We start from the raw sequence: 14,783 nt of genomic DNA on the forward strand, positions 1-14,783 counted from the left end.
CAATCTTAGATATTGACACCTCAGAACAAGAGGGGTTTCAAGAGCAGTGTTCCAGAGCTCCCAGGGGACATGTGCAAGATGTCTAGCTTTGGAAGTCCCAGGAAAATCACTTTCATTTCATTCTATTGCTCAAACAAATGACTAAGTCAACTCAGAGAATGTCAAGGTCACACTGCAGACAAATATGTGGGACAGGAGATATTATTGCCTGTCTCCTTGCAAAATATAATTTTCAAGAGATAATTACTTTTCACTATTCAGTCTGTTATATTGCTTGGATATTTTTTGTCCATGTGGACATTCAAGGGCATCCCAAGATTTCAAATCAACTTTATGTATATATATATACTTCACTGGCAATTTCTTAATGGGTCTGGTTTCTAGGGGGTAACACTGTCACAATCATTAATAATGCCAGGCTCTTGAGTTTTCTGTGTATTTTTACTGCTTTTCAGACTTACACTTCAGGATTCCTATATTTAACCACCAATCCACATTTCGGGTTAAAAGTTATAATGTTGAAATGAAATGATGATAGTTCAAAGAGGTGAATGAGAATGACAGTTAAGCCACAGAAAGAGAGTTTTCAGAGGTTATCAGAGAACCAGGTGGGAATGAAACCTAATGTGGTTATGTATTTCTGAACAAACAAAACATTCGATTGGACATCTTGTGGGAGGAAGTACATTGTTTTTTTTGGAAGGTGTGTGTGTGTGTGTGTGTGTGTGTGTGTTTGAATGCCTTTTTAAAAAGTTTTGTAAAGTGACAAATTTATGTTTCAAAAATCTAGTTGCTCCAGCCATGACCCTTGTAGTGCCGTCTGTTTTCATAGCCACAGGGAAAATACTCGCTTTGATCTGACTCCAGATGTAATACCATCACCACGCTCTCTGATAACAAAAAAGCACCATATATTTCAACCACGTGTACTGCATAAAATGTAAAATAAGATAAAGCCATGAGCTTCGATGACATAGAAAACTGGAATCTGCTCATTTTTCAGGCAAATATGTCTCAATGCCCTTCAAGATTTCCAATATTCGAAAAGAATGTCTTCCCAAATATTTCATAAAAATGTTACTGTGTAGCTTCTGCTACACACAGTACAAGGTGGGAGGTGGAAGGGTAATAGATGGAGGTTGGGGAGAGAAGCAGCAGCAAGGGCCAGAGACTTTGCTTCGCACAGTAGAGTCCTGCCTGTGACCAACAACACCCTGAAGTTGGGAGACAAAATCAGGAAAGGTATGCATGGCACATTTCTGTCTAAAAATTATAATGTTGAGGGGCTGGGGATACGGCTCAAGTAGTAGCGCGCTCGCCTGGCATGCGTGAGGCACTGGGTTCGATCCTCAGCATCACATAAAAATAAAATAAAGATATTAAAAAAATAAAATAAAAATTATAGTTGAAATGATAGTAGTTCAAAGAGACAAACGAGAATGACAGTGAAACCACAAAAAGAGAATTTTGAGAAGTTATTGGAGAACCGTGGTGGGAGTGCAACCTAATGTGGTTATGTATTTCTGAACAAACATTTGATTAGACATCTTGTGGGAAGAAGCGAATTTCTCGGAGTCTTGAGAAAGCCAGTCTGTGGGTGCAGCTCTGCTTCCGGGTTGTTGTGAGAGGATCTGAATACATGGCTCATGAGCCTGCTCAGAAACCCAGGAGCTAAACCTGCCTGCATAAGGCAGATGCTCCCTCCATGGCAATCCTGGTCACTAGGGTTAACGCAGTGTAAGCAGGCAGATGTCATAGAAAAGGGTGACCAGGGCCAGAAAACCATGCCCTGCCCTATTCTGTGTCTTCAGAGAGCCAAGGATGAAGACCTGCAGGGAGCAGGACCTGGCTACTCGGCTCCACCCTTCCATGGCTTTCAGCAAGAGGATCAATGCACAGTTAAGGACCCAGGATGAAAGAGACGTGGAGCCTCAGCCTTCATAACTGAGTATCCACCTACATGAATATCAGGTGTCAGAACTCATTTTGAAGAGAACATTTGGGGGGAAACCTCAATAGTAGGCATTATGTAGTAACTTTTTTATTTATTTGAATTGTGTCCGACTGCGGCAATAGATGGTTATTTCTACTTTCTACAATAAAAAGATCAGGTGGTTGAATCTTGGCTATCCTATTGTAGTTATACTACCATCATGTTAAAAATCAAGAATTCCCTTCAATTTTTGGATTTTACCTTGTTTCCAGGATAACACAAACATTTGGGGTGGGGATCATTGCTGGATGGATTCTGGACATTTATACCTTCCTCTGACTTCAGTTTCTCCGCATCCTGGTGAGGCGCAGGGCCTCCGCATTATAGATGATTAATCTCAAAAACAGGGAAGTGGGGCATTTGGCTTAGCAGCCTCGCAGGAGGACAATCTGTTTTCCTAACTTGTTTTTAAACTGCTCGTCCATGAAGGGCATGTGCTAGTTGACAAGGGATCTGCCTGTGTTCATGAGCCAGCCAGGCTGGTGTGGATCAGCCAGGCAGGCAATTCTCAGGTGTGTGACAATCTTTAGATTTTTTTTTTCCCTACTGAACTGAACATCATCCCAAAGGGACTGGAATTCAAGTCAGAGCCACTCTGTTTCCAGCAAATGATAAGGTGAGCCTCCCAGGGGGCTAGCTCCTGGTCTTAGATCTTCTAGAGCAGGTAGGTCTGCATTGGGCCATAGCTCCCTTCTGAACTTGGGACTTTGTGAATTTGCGTGTTAGTTTTCTACTGCAGTATAGTCACCAACATAGAGGCTTAAAACTACATTCATTTATGAGCTCACGGTTGGGGATATCAGACCTGGCTCTGTTTTCTGGAGGCTCGGGGAAGAATCTGTTTCTGAGCTCTTTCAGGCTGTTGGCAGCATTTGGCAACTATTGGGCTGAGGTTCTGATTTCTTCCTGAAGGAAGGTCACTCACCTCCGAGCAGCCACCCACGTTCCTTCTCAGACCAGCAGCAGCTCTTCCACACTGTCCCTGGCTCTTGAGCTTCAAGCCTCTCAGATTTCCTCTTTCTGCCTTGTTCTCTGCCTTAACAGCCATAGGAAGTTCTCTGGTTTTAAGGACCTACATGATTAAATGACACCACAATCCCTTGCTGAATCCCTTTTTAGGTCAACTGTGCTGTATAACATAACACAATCTTGGGGACAATATCAGCACACCTTCCCAGGTTTCGAGAACTAAGGGGTATGGAATCTTTTCATGGAAGAGGGCATTTTTAGAAATCTGTCTACCACATTCTGACTCTGTTGCTGGGAATCAAAAATGAGTTATTAGGGCTGGGGCTGTAGCTCAGTGGTAGAGGGCCTGCCTCACACGTGTGAGGTACTGGGTTTGATCCTCAACACCACATAGAAATAAATAAATAGATATTGTGTTCGTCTACAACTAAAAAAATATATTTGAAAAAAAAAAGGAGTTATTAAAGAATAAGTGACTGTTAAGAGTGATCCCTGGGCACGTTGGCCTGGTGTTATGGTTTGGAGCCCTCAAATAAACTCTTTCTCCTCTATAGTTGTGCTGGTCAGGTCCTGTAAGAGGTGGGGCCTAATGGAAGGTGGGTAAGTCATTGGGGGCATCCCTCAGAAGAGGTTAACATTGGTCTGTAGGAGTATTTTAGTTCTTGCAAAATTAGTATCAAAAGAGCAAATCTGGCCCCTGAAGCTCTCTGATTTCCTGCCTCATTGTGTGGTCTCTTTAGTACATGCTCCCACCACTGTGATGCCAGGCATCATGAGGTCTTTACCAGTGACCAAACAAATAGTGCTGCCTGATCTTGGAATATCAGCCTCCAAAACTGTGAGCTAACTAAACCTCTTTTCTTTATTCAAGTACCTTACCTCAAGTATTTTATTATAATAACAGAAAACAGACTGAGTTTCCAAGTGGGGGGTCCCAGAATTAGCATCATCAACACCCTCTGGGAACTTGTTAGAAAGACACATCTCAGACCCCACTCAGATATACTGAATTAGAAGTTCTACTGGCAGGGCCCAGAGATCTGTGTTTGGGCCAGTTCTCAGGTGACTGATACTTACTCAAATTTGAGAACTATTTCTCTAAGGTAAGTTACAGTATATGCTTTTTTTTTGGGGGGGGGGGGTTTGAAAGAAGGGAAAACGTCAATAATCTTGAAAATGACTTTTATTTCTAACAACCTATGATTCTGTGAATATTATAAAAAGTGATTACACTGTCTAAACCAAAGGATGCACAGTACATCATCACGTGTGTGTGTGTGTGTGTGTGTGTACACCCACGCCCCGCGCATGCCCGCTCTTATACCCATATAGTGGTTAAACACAGAGACTCAAACTCTAGAGTCTTCTGCAATTACATCCTGATTCCAACAACTACTAGCAGTCGGACTGGGCCAGTTGCTTAGTCTCTCTGAGTCTCAGATTCCCCATTTATGAATAATAGCATTTACTCCATAAGGTTATGAGGATCATGTAAGATGACAGAGCGAACATTTAGCATCCGTGATTATCAGTTGCATGTAATTATTTTACCTTGCTAAGTTTTTTAAAACTTTCTCCAGAGGACACGGGTGCACGGAGGGCTGGAACACCTGGGTCCTGGTCAGGAGGCCCTGAAGGCTGTCCAATGAACCACTACCTGGGTATTGAAGATCAGCTGCTCCTGGACCTGCAAGCAAAGGTGAGCCTTCTCTGATTCTGAGTGCAGCTGAAGTCCTGACACTACAGAGAAAGGCATTCCTGGTTGTAGTGGGTGCATGACCCCAGAGCCGTGTTCATCTCCTCCTCTGGGAAGTTCATAGAACTAGGTAGAACTATCCAATCTGAATGCTGAGTTAGTCAGGATTTGGAGAGTGGGACTGGAAACACCTGGGGGCCATTGCTGTGTGTTTTTATTTGTTATATAGGGGTTTTATATATTCTTGTTGCTTTTATTTGTTTTGCATCTTCAAAGAAACAAAACTAGTTTGGCCTACAATAGAGTCAAGATGTGCTTCTATAAAGTTTAGGTGAGGAAGATGTCACTTGGGGGGATATCAGTACTGCTACCTGCTGCCTTGACTTCATAGGCCTTACCCCTCAAGATGCAAGAGATCTTGCCAGGGCTTGCTGAGAGGCCCAAATGGAGCTTAAGATGCTGTTGAGCCAGAAACATGGGAGGAGAAAGGCAGGGCCTCTTCCCCCAACGGCAGCTCTGTTCTCCTCAGCCTTCTGCGTCTGTGGTACTGATGTGAGAGGCATAGCAGAGGCCACCCAGTGTGAATCACTGCTGCCTGAAATGGAATCCACTCTCCCAGGCGCTGGCAGGCAGTGACAGAGGGACTGATCCCCACAGCTGTTCCCCACCCACAGCCCTGTTCCCAGGCTCCACATGGCTCCTTAAGCCCCAATGCCACCAAGAGAGCTGCTCAGCTTTGCTAGACACTGCTCAGCTAACAACCACAGGACTCTCTGGGCGGATGCTGGCGGGTCTTCCCTGCTCTAGCCACATATCCTGGTGGCCCAGGGGAGAGGAGCAAAGCCTTGCAGACATACGCACGATTTGAGGTCGGTCTCTGGCTGCGGTCTTAAGCAGCTGCCAGACGTTTCTGTGCCTGATGAAATATGAGTGTGAGCCAGGAACTCTCCTTCTGCCTCCCCTTGGAGAATGTCTACCAGCTTCACAGAGGGAAGCTCCCTGGCCCCCAGAGGAGCAGAGTGCATGGGATTGCAGATCTGGTAGGTTTTGGAAAGGCTTCCTAGCTCAGAGTCAGAGACCAAAGATGCGCTCACAACTGCTTTTGCCATCCAATATTATATTCATTCCCCTTTGATATCCTCAATCTATGAATCCATTTGATTTCCTGAATGCAGGCCCAAGTGACACAAATTTGGAGCCGTAGTTTCTTGTCTGCTTGGTAACTCCAGAAAGCCCACCAATAATTTGATTCAGATTAACAAGAACTCTGGAAAATAGTAAATTATTATCAATATTTAATACTAAACAATACTCATAAAATGTGAAAGGAGCCTTAGAAATCAAGAGTCTGAAAAAGGAAAATAATAATAATAAAAAAATTTTAAAAAGTTTATACAATCACAAACAGTATATAGTACTTGATGATGAAAATAGCAACTATGTTACTGGTTTATGTATTTGCTATACTCTACCTTTTGTAATTATTTGAGTGTAGGTTCCTTCTACTTAAAAAAAAATTTACTATAAATAAGTATGTTGTATTTTGCTTGCAGTTAAAAAACAAAACAAAAACAAGAGCCTGACCAGGTGCAGTGGCACATACCTGTAATCCCAGCAACCTGGATTACAGACTGAGGCAGGAGGATCGCAAGTTTGAGGCCAGCCTGAGCAACTTGGTAAGGCCCTGTCTCAAAAATAAACAAATAAACAAACAAACAAACAAACAAATAAATAAATAAAAGGCCTGGGGGGTGTAGCTCAGTAGTAGAGCACTTTCCTAGTATGAGCGAGGCCCTGGGTTCAATCCCCAGTACTAAATGAGAAAAAAATCAACAGCCAACACCATAGAGACATTTAAAAAATTTTTTATATTTATTTTTTAGTTGTAATTGGACACAATATCTTTATTTCACTTATTTATTTTTATGTGGTGCTGAGGATCGAACCCAGGATCTCGCATGTGAGAGGCGAGTGCTCTACAGCTGAGCCACAACCCCAGTCCCAGAGACATTTTTAAAATGGTTCTAGGTAAGTAATGTTAGAAACCAAATGAGGGCTACAGTCTAATAGGATATATATAAACTAAGAATGTATACATAAAATAGTACTCCTACCTACCTCATGAAACTACATACCTACTCCTACCTACCTCATAAAACTACATACTACTCCTACCTACCTCATAAAACTACATACCTACTCTAGGAGAGATACCTTTCCTATTGATGCGATTGACTATGGGGGGGAAGGGGGTCAGTGCTGGGAATGGAGAAGGAAAGAGGAGAGGGAAGAAGAAAAAAGGGAAGGACGGGAAGGAAGAGGTCGAGGGAAGGATTTAGCAATGATGAGAGCAAGACCATGTCTTGAGGAGTCTGAGTAACTCTGCCCTCTGGACCTGAAGTTCTAGAACAAAAATAAAATAAAAGGAAGCAAACCCCAGTCTAACTCTTTCATTTTACAGATGGACACACAGAGGCTCAGAAAGTTGAGTGGTCTGGCTCTGGGGTTCTACTGCTGCTCAGTGGCAGAGGCCAGGCATCTTGACTCCAAGTTCACTGCTCTTTCTACTGAATCTAACTGCTGTGCATGTACGTATAATACCTCGATTCTTCCGTCCTAATGGGTAATTCGTCTAAGTATACTTTTAACTAAAGAGGTTGATCATTGCTGGCCCAACTCATACCCTGGCCTCAGGGAAGCTCCCCACCTCTGCTTAAGGTCAGGGGTCTTGCAGGACGCCAGGTCCCCCAGCTCGCCTCTTCTTGAGTGCCTGGCTGGAGTTGACATTTGATGAGGGGCAGCCCTTCCTTACCCAGAGTGTGTCTGGGTATGAGGTGGTTCCCGGGATGCGAGACTTTCAGCTTAAAACCAGAAAAGTACTGCGTCAATGGGACAAATTGGTCACCATAGCAGGAAATGATTTAGAGCCTATATTGCTGGGTTCAAAAATAAAGCATGGACAATCAGGTTCTCATTTAGAAACAGGGAAACGAATGGAGAGAAGCTGTTGGCTGGAGTAGACATGCCATGGTGTGAAATGAAAGCAAGGATTGTTAGGAACGGCTGTGCGGGCCCCTAGCTAAACAAACCTAAAGAAAAGATACTCTGAGTAAGTAGTAAACACTGGTGACCAAGAGAACAGCAGAGCCCCACCCCTAAGAGACTGACCATGCAGTTGATGAGATAAAATGCTCACGTCCATCTGTGAATGGCCTCAGATTCCTCTGTGGTCAATGCGTCACACCACTCAAGAGCCTATGAGCTCCAGAAAACGTGGAGTGGGAATCTGTACGTGTAACTCCTGGGTTTTCCAACTTAGCTTCTAAGTGTGCTGGATTTGGTGGTTTCTTTTTGATTTGGAAATGAGATGCCTTGGTCTGGAGAGCATCAGCTTTATTCCAGAGAGAGGAGTCTGCTGGCATGACCTTCTCCTTGGCAATGAAAGCAGAAGCAACAGCAACAGCAGACAGAAGCATCTGGAAAGACTGTCTGCGAGGATCTGAAATTGGCCATGGTGGTTTTTAAGAGAAAAGCTACTGAAAGCCAGTTTTCCTAAAATGTAGTCACACTGATGAGCCTCATCTGGGCACAAGGAACAGAAAGCCCGTGGGGGCAGTGCCATAGAACATTGCCAAGGAGAGAGTCAGAGCAGAAGTCTCTTCTCTGGAATAAAGCTGGTTGCTCACCAGAACAATGCATCTTATTTTTCAAATTAAAAAAAAAAAGTGAGCATAATCCAGAACATGCAGGAATACCCAAGAGTTACCCTTGCTGATTCCCACTTCAAGTTTTCTAGAGCTTTTAAGGATCTCAGTTGGCCAAAGCTGATGTAGCAGGTTGTTTTTTCCAAAGGTAACTGTGACAACATGTGCCATTTCACTTTCTCCTCTTTCACTGTGACTTTGATACTTCCCTCACCAGAACCAGGGGTGGATGTCCCCTGCCCTTAAAACTGGTGGACTGTCTCACAGTGTGGCGACTGTCACAGCTCAGGTATAAACCACAGTTTCCGCTCTGTGCACTGAACATTCACCATGGAACACTCTGGCCATCGTGTGAGCTGTCTGTCTGACCCTGGGTGGCCACAGCTGTTTTGTCACCACAAGGTCTGTGACCTTAACTGCCCATCTCTCGGTATGTTCTTGTGTTTTCCCCTATGTGTCTTTCTCTGCGGTGCCACTTCTTCCAGGTCTTTCCATGACTCCATGGTCTCGCTTTCCTTATCACCTCAGACTATCCAACATTCACTTCTTCATGTCCCTCCCTCTGATTTTCTCCTTTAATTAAATATAATTAGAAGTCTGTCTAGATTATATCCATGCACATAAAAAGAGGTTTATGTTTTCTGTTCTTATTTTTAAAGACAAGTAAGGAGAATGTGTGGCACTAGAGTCTCTCTGGGGACCTCAGAACATCTCCACGGCTTTCTCTCTCCTCTCTCCTTCCTGACATCTGAGTTTCTGTGCTGAGCCACCCTTAACAGGGGTGCCCCTCCTTCCCTTCCTCTCCTCTCAGGTCCAAGCATACTCAGGTCTCCAGACAAGCAAACCCCTCTCCCCGGCTCCCGTGCCTGGCGCCCCTTCCTCAACCATCTCAGCATTGTGCCAAAATTAACTGGCAAAATTGTTTGCACCTGTGCCTCCATTGTCTCCTTTCTGGGGCAATCCCTAAGTCCTCTCCCTCTATCTTCCAAGCTCTGAGAATTACTCTGACCCTGATCCCCCAGACCCACTAAGGGCCCAGATTTTGTGAACTTTTTCCAGCTCTTAACCTCAGGGCGTTTCTGTAACATCTCACACCTGCTGCCACATATTCTTCTGGAACTCGGCTCCTTCACTGGCAAGGTGGGACCTCAACCTTGCTGCTTCTCTCTCTCCTCACCCCAGCTGACTCATCTTCCTCCTCTTTTACCTGCTGAAGGTATAGAGCCCAAGGAAGCCCTTGCCCACTTCTTACCCTTCCCTCCTTAGCTCCAAGGCCCCAGATGGCCAAGGCCCTGGGCAGCATCTCAGTAGCAGTGAGTCTGAGATCTGCAGGCAAATGTTTCCACATGTGTGCACGTAGCCTTTTGTGAAACATCTGTGTGAACCTGGTTTTCACTGTTTAGCAAACAGAGTCACATGGGCGTTATGTGTCCTGTGTCATTGTATGAAACTTTTAGCTTGGCTGGAATAATTCAGCCAGGGAGAGCCCCGGGTAGGCACAGAGAAGGGTTGAAGAATGCCAAGGGTGTGTGACTAAAGGACAGCACAGAGGTGGCCCCAGCCACGGTCCTGTTGTTCCCTGACTCAACACAGAGATGTCTCCTGCCCCAGTCAAGAAAGCCGGGAGGCCCATCTGCTCCACCCAGCGGGCCCATGGCAGCTAACCCAACTGCTAACATTGCTAATGCCGTTTGTCCCTGGAGTTCTGTTCAAAACCATACTTAGAAGAATTTGGAGGAAACTCTGACTCTAGCCATGTTTTCATAAATGCCATCTTCTAAGGAAATCTGTAGACTTCACAGTCAGCTGGAGTCAACAGTTTCTCCTCCAATTTTCATAATTATCATAGAAAGTTGTGGGAAAATGTTGAAAATCAGAAAAGTTGAAATTACAATGAAAATCCATATACCACCTTCTTCAACAATGGTACTACCTCCCAGACTTGCTTCATCTCAGAGTCTTGGATGTGTTTTTATTGACATTATATCATTTTTTGGTTGCTACTAAACCATTGAAAAGTAAGTTGTAGATGAACTTGAGATTTTATTCCTAAATATTCCAGTATAGGTCTAAGAATAGGAAATTAGATGCTTCTTTTTAATCTTCATATCATTATCATAGCTAAGATTAACATTCTACAATATTATTTAATAACCAAGCCATAATCAAAATTGCCCATTCATCCTAAAAATATCTTTAATAGCTTTGTTTTCTCCAAGTCAGTAGATAACTGAGGATCACCCATTTGAGTTTCGCTATTATGTCTCTATTATTTAGTCTATTTTAAACTTTTTTAAATAAGTAAAACTAATATTAAGTACAATACATTCATTTAAACTGTATGATTTAATGCATTTTAAATTGTATCTACTCTGACATTTACTCCTTTATCAAAATATAGAAAGTTCAGACCTTTTCTCTTCAAAACCTATCACCATCCCTGACCCATCCCGTACCTTGTCAACCACTGTAAATAGTTTTGCCAGCTCAGAAACTTCATAAATGGAAGAATACAGCCTATGTTCTTCTGGGTCTCACTTCTTTCACTCAGTATATCTTTGAGATTCACCCAGGATGTTGTAAATGTGAGTAGCTTGTTCTCTGTATTGCTGAGCAGTGAGCCATTGTATGAATATATTATGATTTGCTTATCCATCACCCCTGACAGATATTTGGATTATTTCCAGTTTTAGGCTATTATGATCAAAGTTGCTATGAAAATTCTTGTACAACTCTTTCTGTAGACATGTGTTTTCATTTCTCTTGGGTAAAAATCTGTGAGTAGGATTTCTGGATCATATAAATATATATTTAACTTTATAAGAAATGGCCACACTGGGCTGGGGCTATAGCTCAGTGGCAGAGAGCTTGCCTAGCACATGTGAGGCACTGGGTTTAATCCTCAGCACCACATAAAAATAAAATAAAGGCATTCTGTCCATCTACAACTACAAAAAAAATTTTTAATTAAAAAAAAAAAGAAATGGCCAAACTGTTTCCAAAGTGTTAATAACATTCTACACACAAGCAATATATGAGGTTGTAGTTTCTTTTTTTTTAATATTTATTTTTTAGTTGTAATTGGACACAATATCTTTATTTATTTATTTTTATGTGGTGCTGGGGGTCGAACCTAGGGCCTCGCCCATGGTAGGTGAGCGCTCTACCGCTGAGCCACAACCCCAGCCCAAGGTTGTAGTTTCTATGTGTCCTCCTCACCTATGCTTTCTATGATCAGTCCTTTACATTTTATTATTTTTTGTGAATGGGCAGTAGCATCTTTATGTGTTTTTGCTTTGCATGTCCCTGATAACTAGAGATGTTTTATGTATCTTTTCATGTGCTTACTGGCCATTTGGAGATATGTATTCTTTTTGTGGTGTCTGTTCAAATATTTTGGCTTTTTAAAAAGCAGGTTGTCACCAGGCATGGTGGTGCACACTCGCAATCTCAATGGCTCAGGAGACTGGGGCAGGAGGAACACGCATTCAAAGCCAGCCTCAGCAACTTAGCAAGACCCTGTCTCAAAAAAAAAAAAAAAAAAAANNCCCAGCTGTTTTTAATTTTTAAAGAAAATTTTGAGACAAGGTCCTTGCTAAGTTGCCCAGGCTGGCCTCCAACTTGTGATCCTCCTGCTTCAGCCTCCCAAGCAGCTGGGTTACAGGCATGCACCACCACATCTGGCTGAGAAATGTTTATACTTCAATCATATATATATATATATATATATATATAATTTATCCTAAAACATTAATCTTTGATATTACAAATAGTATTTTTATTGACTTTATTTTCCAATTGTTTGTATTAATATACAGAGACACTATTGAGTTTTGTATATCAACTATATCCTGTCCTTGATCTCAAAATCCAAAATGCATTTGGAATCCAACATTAAAGGCATTTGTACTGTCTTCCTTTAAGGACTATTGAGTTTTGCTTTGGAAGACAGTTTACTTATTCATGAATTTGTTCTCTGCTAAAGCAGATCTAGAGTTGCCTTTACTTGCTTCTGGTTTAGTCCTAATTAGGAGACGCGGCCTCCTGGCTGTCAACTCCCTTAGTGTTCAGTGAGGTCTTTCCATCCTGATGGTCAAAATCCAGGGGTCTCCCAACTCTGTGGCTTCCAATGGCAGTTTAGTTTCCAGGTGCTGTAGCCTCTCTTTCCCTGGAGGCTGTGCTTTGATGGACCTCCTGGCATCTCACCCTCCACTTGCATGGCTTGTACACAGCCAGAGACTCCAGGGAAACCCCTAAGCCTGACACTCCCTCTATGTAGTTTCTCTGCCTTAGCCTCCCCAGGTGCCAACATCTGTGTCTCCAGCTCAGCGAAACCACTGCACTTAGTTTGGGGCCCTTTCCCTGTGTTAGGATGTGCAAATGGCTCTGGCAGAAAGTCTGGGTAATTGTAAGGCTCACCTAGTTTCTTCTTTACCTCTTGGAGTACAGCCCTGTGCTGCCAAATATCTTGTGTCTGAAAACAGCTATTGGATTGATTTTATTCGGTTTTTCTGGTTGCATGTGGCAGGATGACCACTCTGTCATTGATGGAAGCAGAAGAGTCATCAAGCATCTTTAATCCAGAATGAAGGTCAGCAAACTTTTTCTTAAAAGGTCAGGTAATAAATATCTTTGTTTTGCGGCCAACACTGTCCAGTTACAGTTTCTCAATTGTGTCATCATAGCACAAATGCAGCCAGAGGTAACAGTAAGCTAGTGAGTATGATTAGGTTCAAATAAGACTTTATTTGCAGAAACTAGCAACTGACCTTTAGCGATAGTTCATCAGTCTTTGATCTAGAACAATCCCCCTTACCCTTTTCTCCCCTATGCCATTGACTTGGTCAGAACTCCAGCCCAGCTGTCTTATTAAATGCCCCAAATTCTGTATTCATCTGATTATCTTCTCAAGATATCACATAACACATTCCTTTATCACCCATATTTTCTATAAACTGTGATTGAGGTCGAGAGGCTTCATGAGAAGCAGGTTAGATACTTCTCAGCAAGAATAACATCTTAGGCGATGTTGGGAATTTTAACTTTTGAAAAAGCATCATCAAAGTCGATGCAACTGAGCTTTGATCATGACTCATTCGTTCACCTGTTCATCATCCATCTATTGAGGATTTGTGATGCAGTTATCTCTGCCAGGTGTGGTGCTGTGTGCTCAACAAGCTACAGTGATGTGCTCCAACTTGCTTTCAGTGGAATGCTGATGGGATTGTTGGTGACATAGAAGCACAGTGCTAAAAAAACTCAGTACCTGTCTTTCTGGGCCAGGACCAAAGGATTCACTGTATCAGCAATTCTTGTAAAAATGAAGATTCACTAGCCCCTTGGGCCAATGAAATGAAAATCTTGATGAGGTTCAGAAAACTGCATTTTAATTGGTTCCATTGTTATAATAGGTCAAAGAACACTGAAAGCAGGTGTGATGAAGACATTCTATTATGAGGAAAACTGAAAAGAGGTGACATCTTTCATGAGTCTACCAGAGAGGGTTTCATGAGGCAACACTTCAGTTACAAGAAAAAAAGCTCTCTGGCCTAGGGTGATTTTAAAGTTTGTCCATAGCTAGACATGGTGGCACACACCTGTAATTCCAGCAACTCAGGAGGCAGAGGCAGGAGGGTCAAAAATTCAAGGCCAGCCTCAGCAACTTAGCAAGGTCTTAAGTAATTTAGCGAGACCCTGACTCAAAATTTAAAATTAAGGACTGTGGATGATGTAGCTTGGTGGTAAAGAGCCTCTGGGTTCAATTACTAGTACCAAAAAAAAAAAATTGTGCCCATAAATTCTTTGTGACAACTCTTTTCAAAAGGTGACAGCTAATTCCTCTTCCCTTCAGTGTGAACCAAACTGAGTCCCTTCTAACAAACGGAATAGAAGAGTGATGGTGCATGGCTTCAAGCATTGACCCTTAGCAGTGCAGCACTTTCTCACTCTCAAATCTCTTACTCTTCAGGAAGCTAGGCTCACAGGATTGTGAAGGCCCTCAGCAGCCCCAGGGAGTCCACCAGGAAAGGAACTGAGGCCTCCTGCCTATAGCCGGCATGAACTTGCTGTCATGTGAATGCCTGTCTTAGTCCATTCAGGTTGCTATACAAAAATACCATAGACTGATGGGCTTCTAAATCACAGAAATTTATTTCTCCCCAGTTTTGGAGTCTGGGAAGTCCAAGATCAATGTACCAGCTTCCTTCTGTGTCCTCACATGGTGGAAGACGGGAGGGAGCTCCCTAGGGTTTTCTGTTAGAAGGACACCAATCCCATCCCTAAAGGCTCCACGCTCATGATCTGATTCCTTCCCAATGGTCTACCTCCAAATATCATCTCATGGATTAGAATTCAACCTATGAATTTAGGGAGGACACAAATTTTCAGTGCAGAACAGTGACTATCTTGGAAACAGGCTCTG

At 42.9% G+C, this 14,783-nt stretch overlaps 2 long non-coding RNA genes across 3 annotated transcripts; both read left to right on the top strand.

Moving 5' to 3' along the window:
* Nucleotides 1-2,404: 2,404 nt before the first annotated feature.
* On the top strand, nt 2,405-6,275 carry LOC125615810. Its single transcript, XR_007346399.1, has 3 exons — nt 2,405-2,609; nt 4,543-4,661; nt 6,212-6,275. It is a non-coding gene; the product is annotated as an uncharacterized LOC125615810 (long non-coding RNA).
* On the top strand, nt 6,275-14,555 carry LOC125615811. Of its 2 annotated transcripts, none has more exons than XR_007346400.1 (3): nt 6,275-6,334; nt 7,120-7,246; nt 12,891-14,555. It is a non-coding gene; the product is annotated as an uncharacterized LOC125615811 (long non-coding RNA). The 2 variants fall into 2 exon arrangements; XR_007346401.1 differs by lacking the exon at nt 6,275-6,334 and adding an exon at nt 6,625-6,686.
* The last annotated feature ends 228 nt before the right edge of the window (nt 14,556-14,783 follow it).

Source organism: Marmota marmota, unplaced genomic scaffold (assembly GCF_001458135.2).
Source record: "Marmota marmota marmota unplaced genomic scaffold, marMar, whole genome shotgun sequence".
Taxonomy (NCBI): Eukaryota; Metazoa; Chordata; class Mammalia; order Rodentia; family Sciuridae; genus Marmota; species Marmota marmota.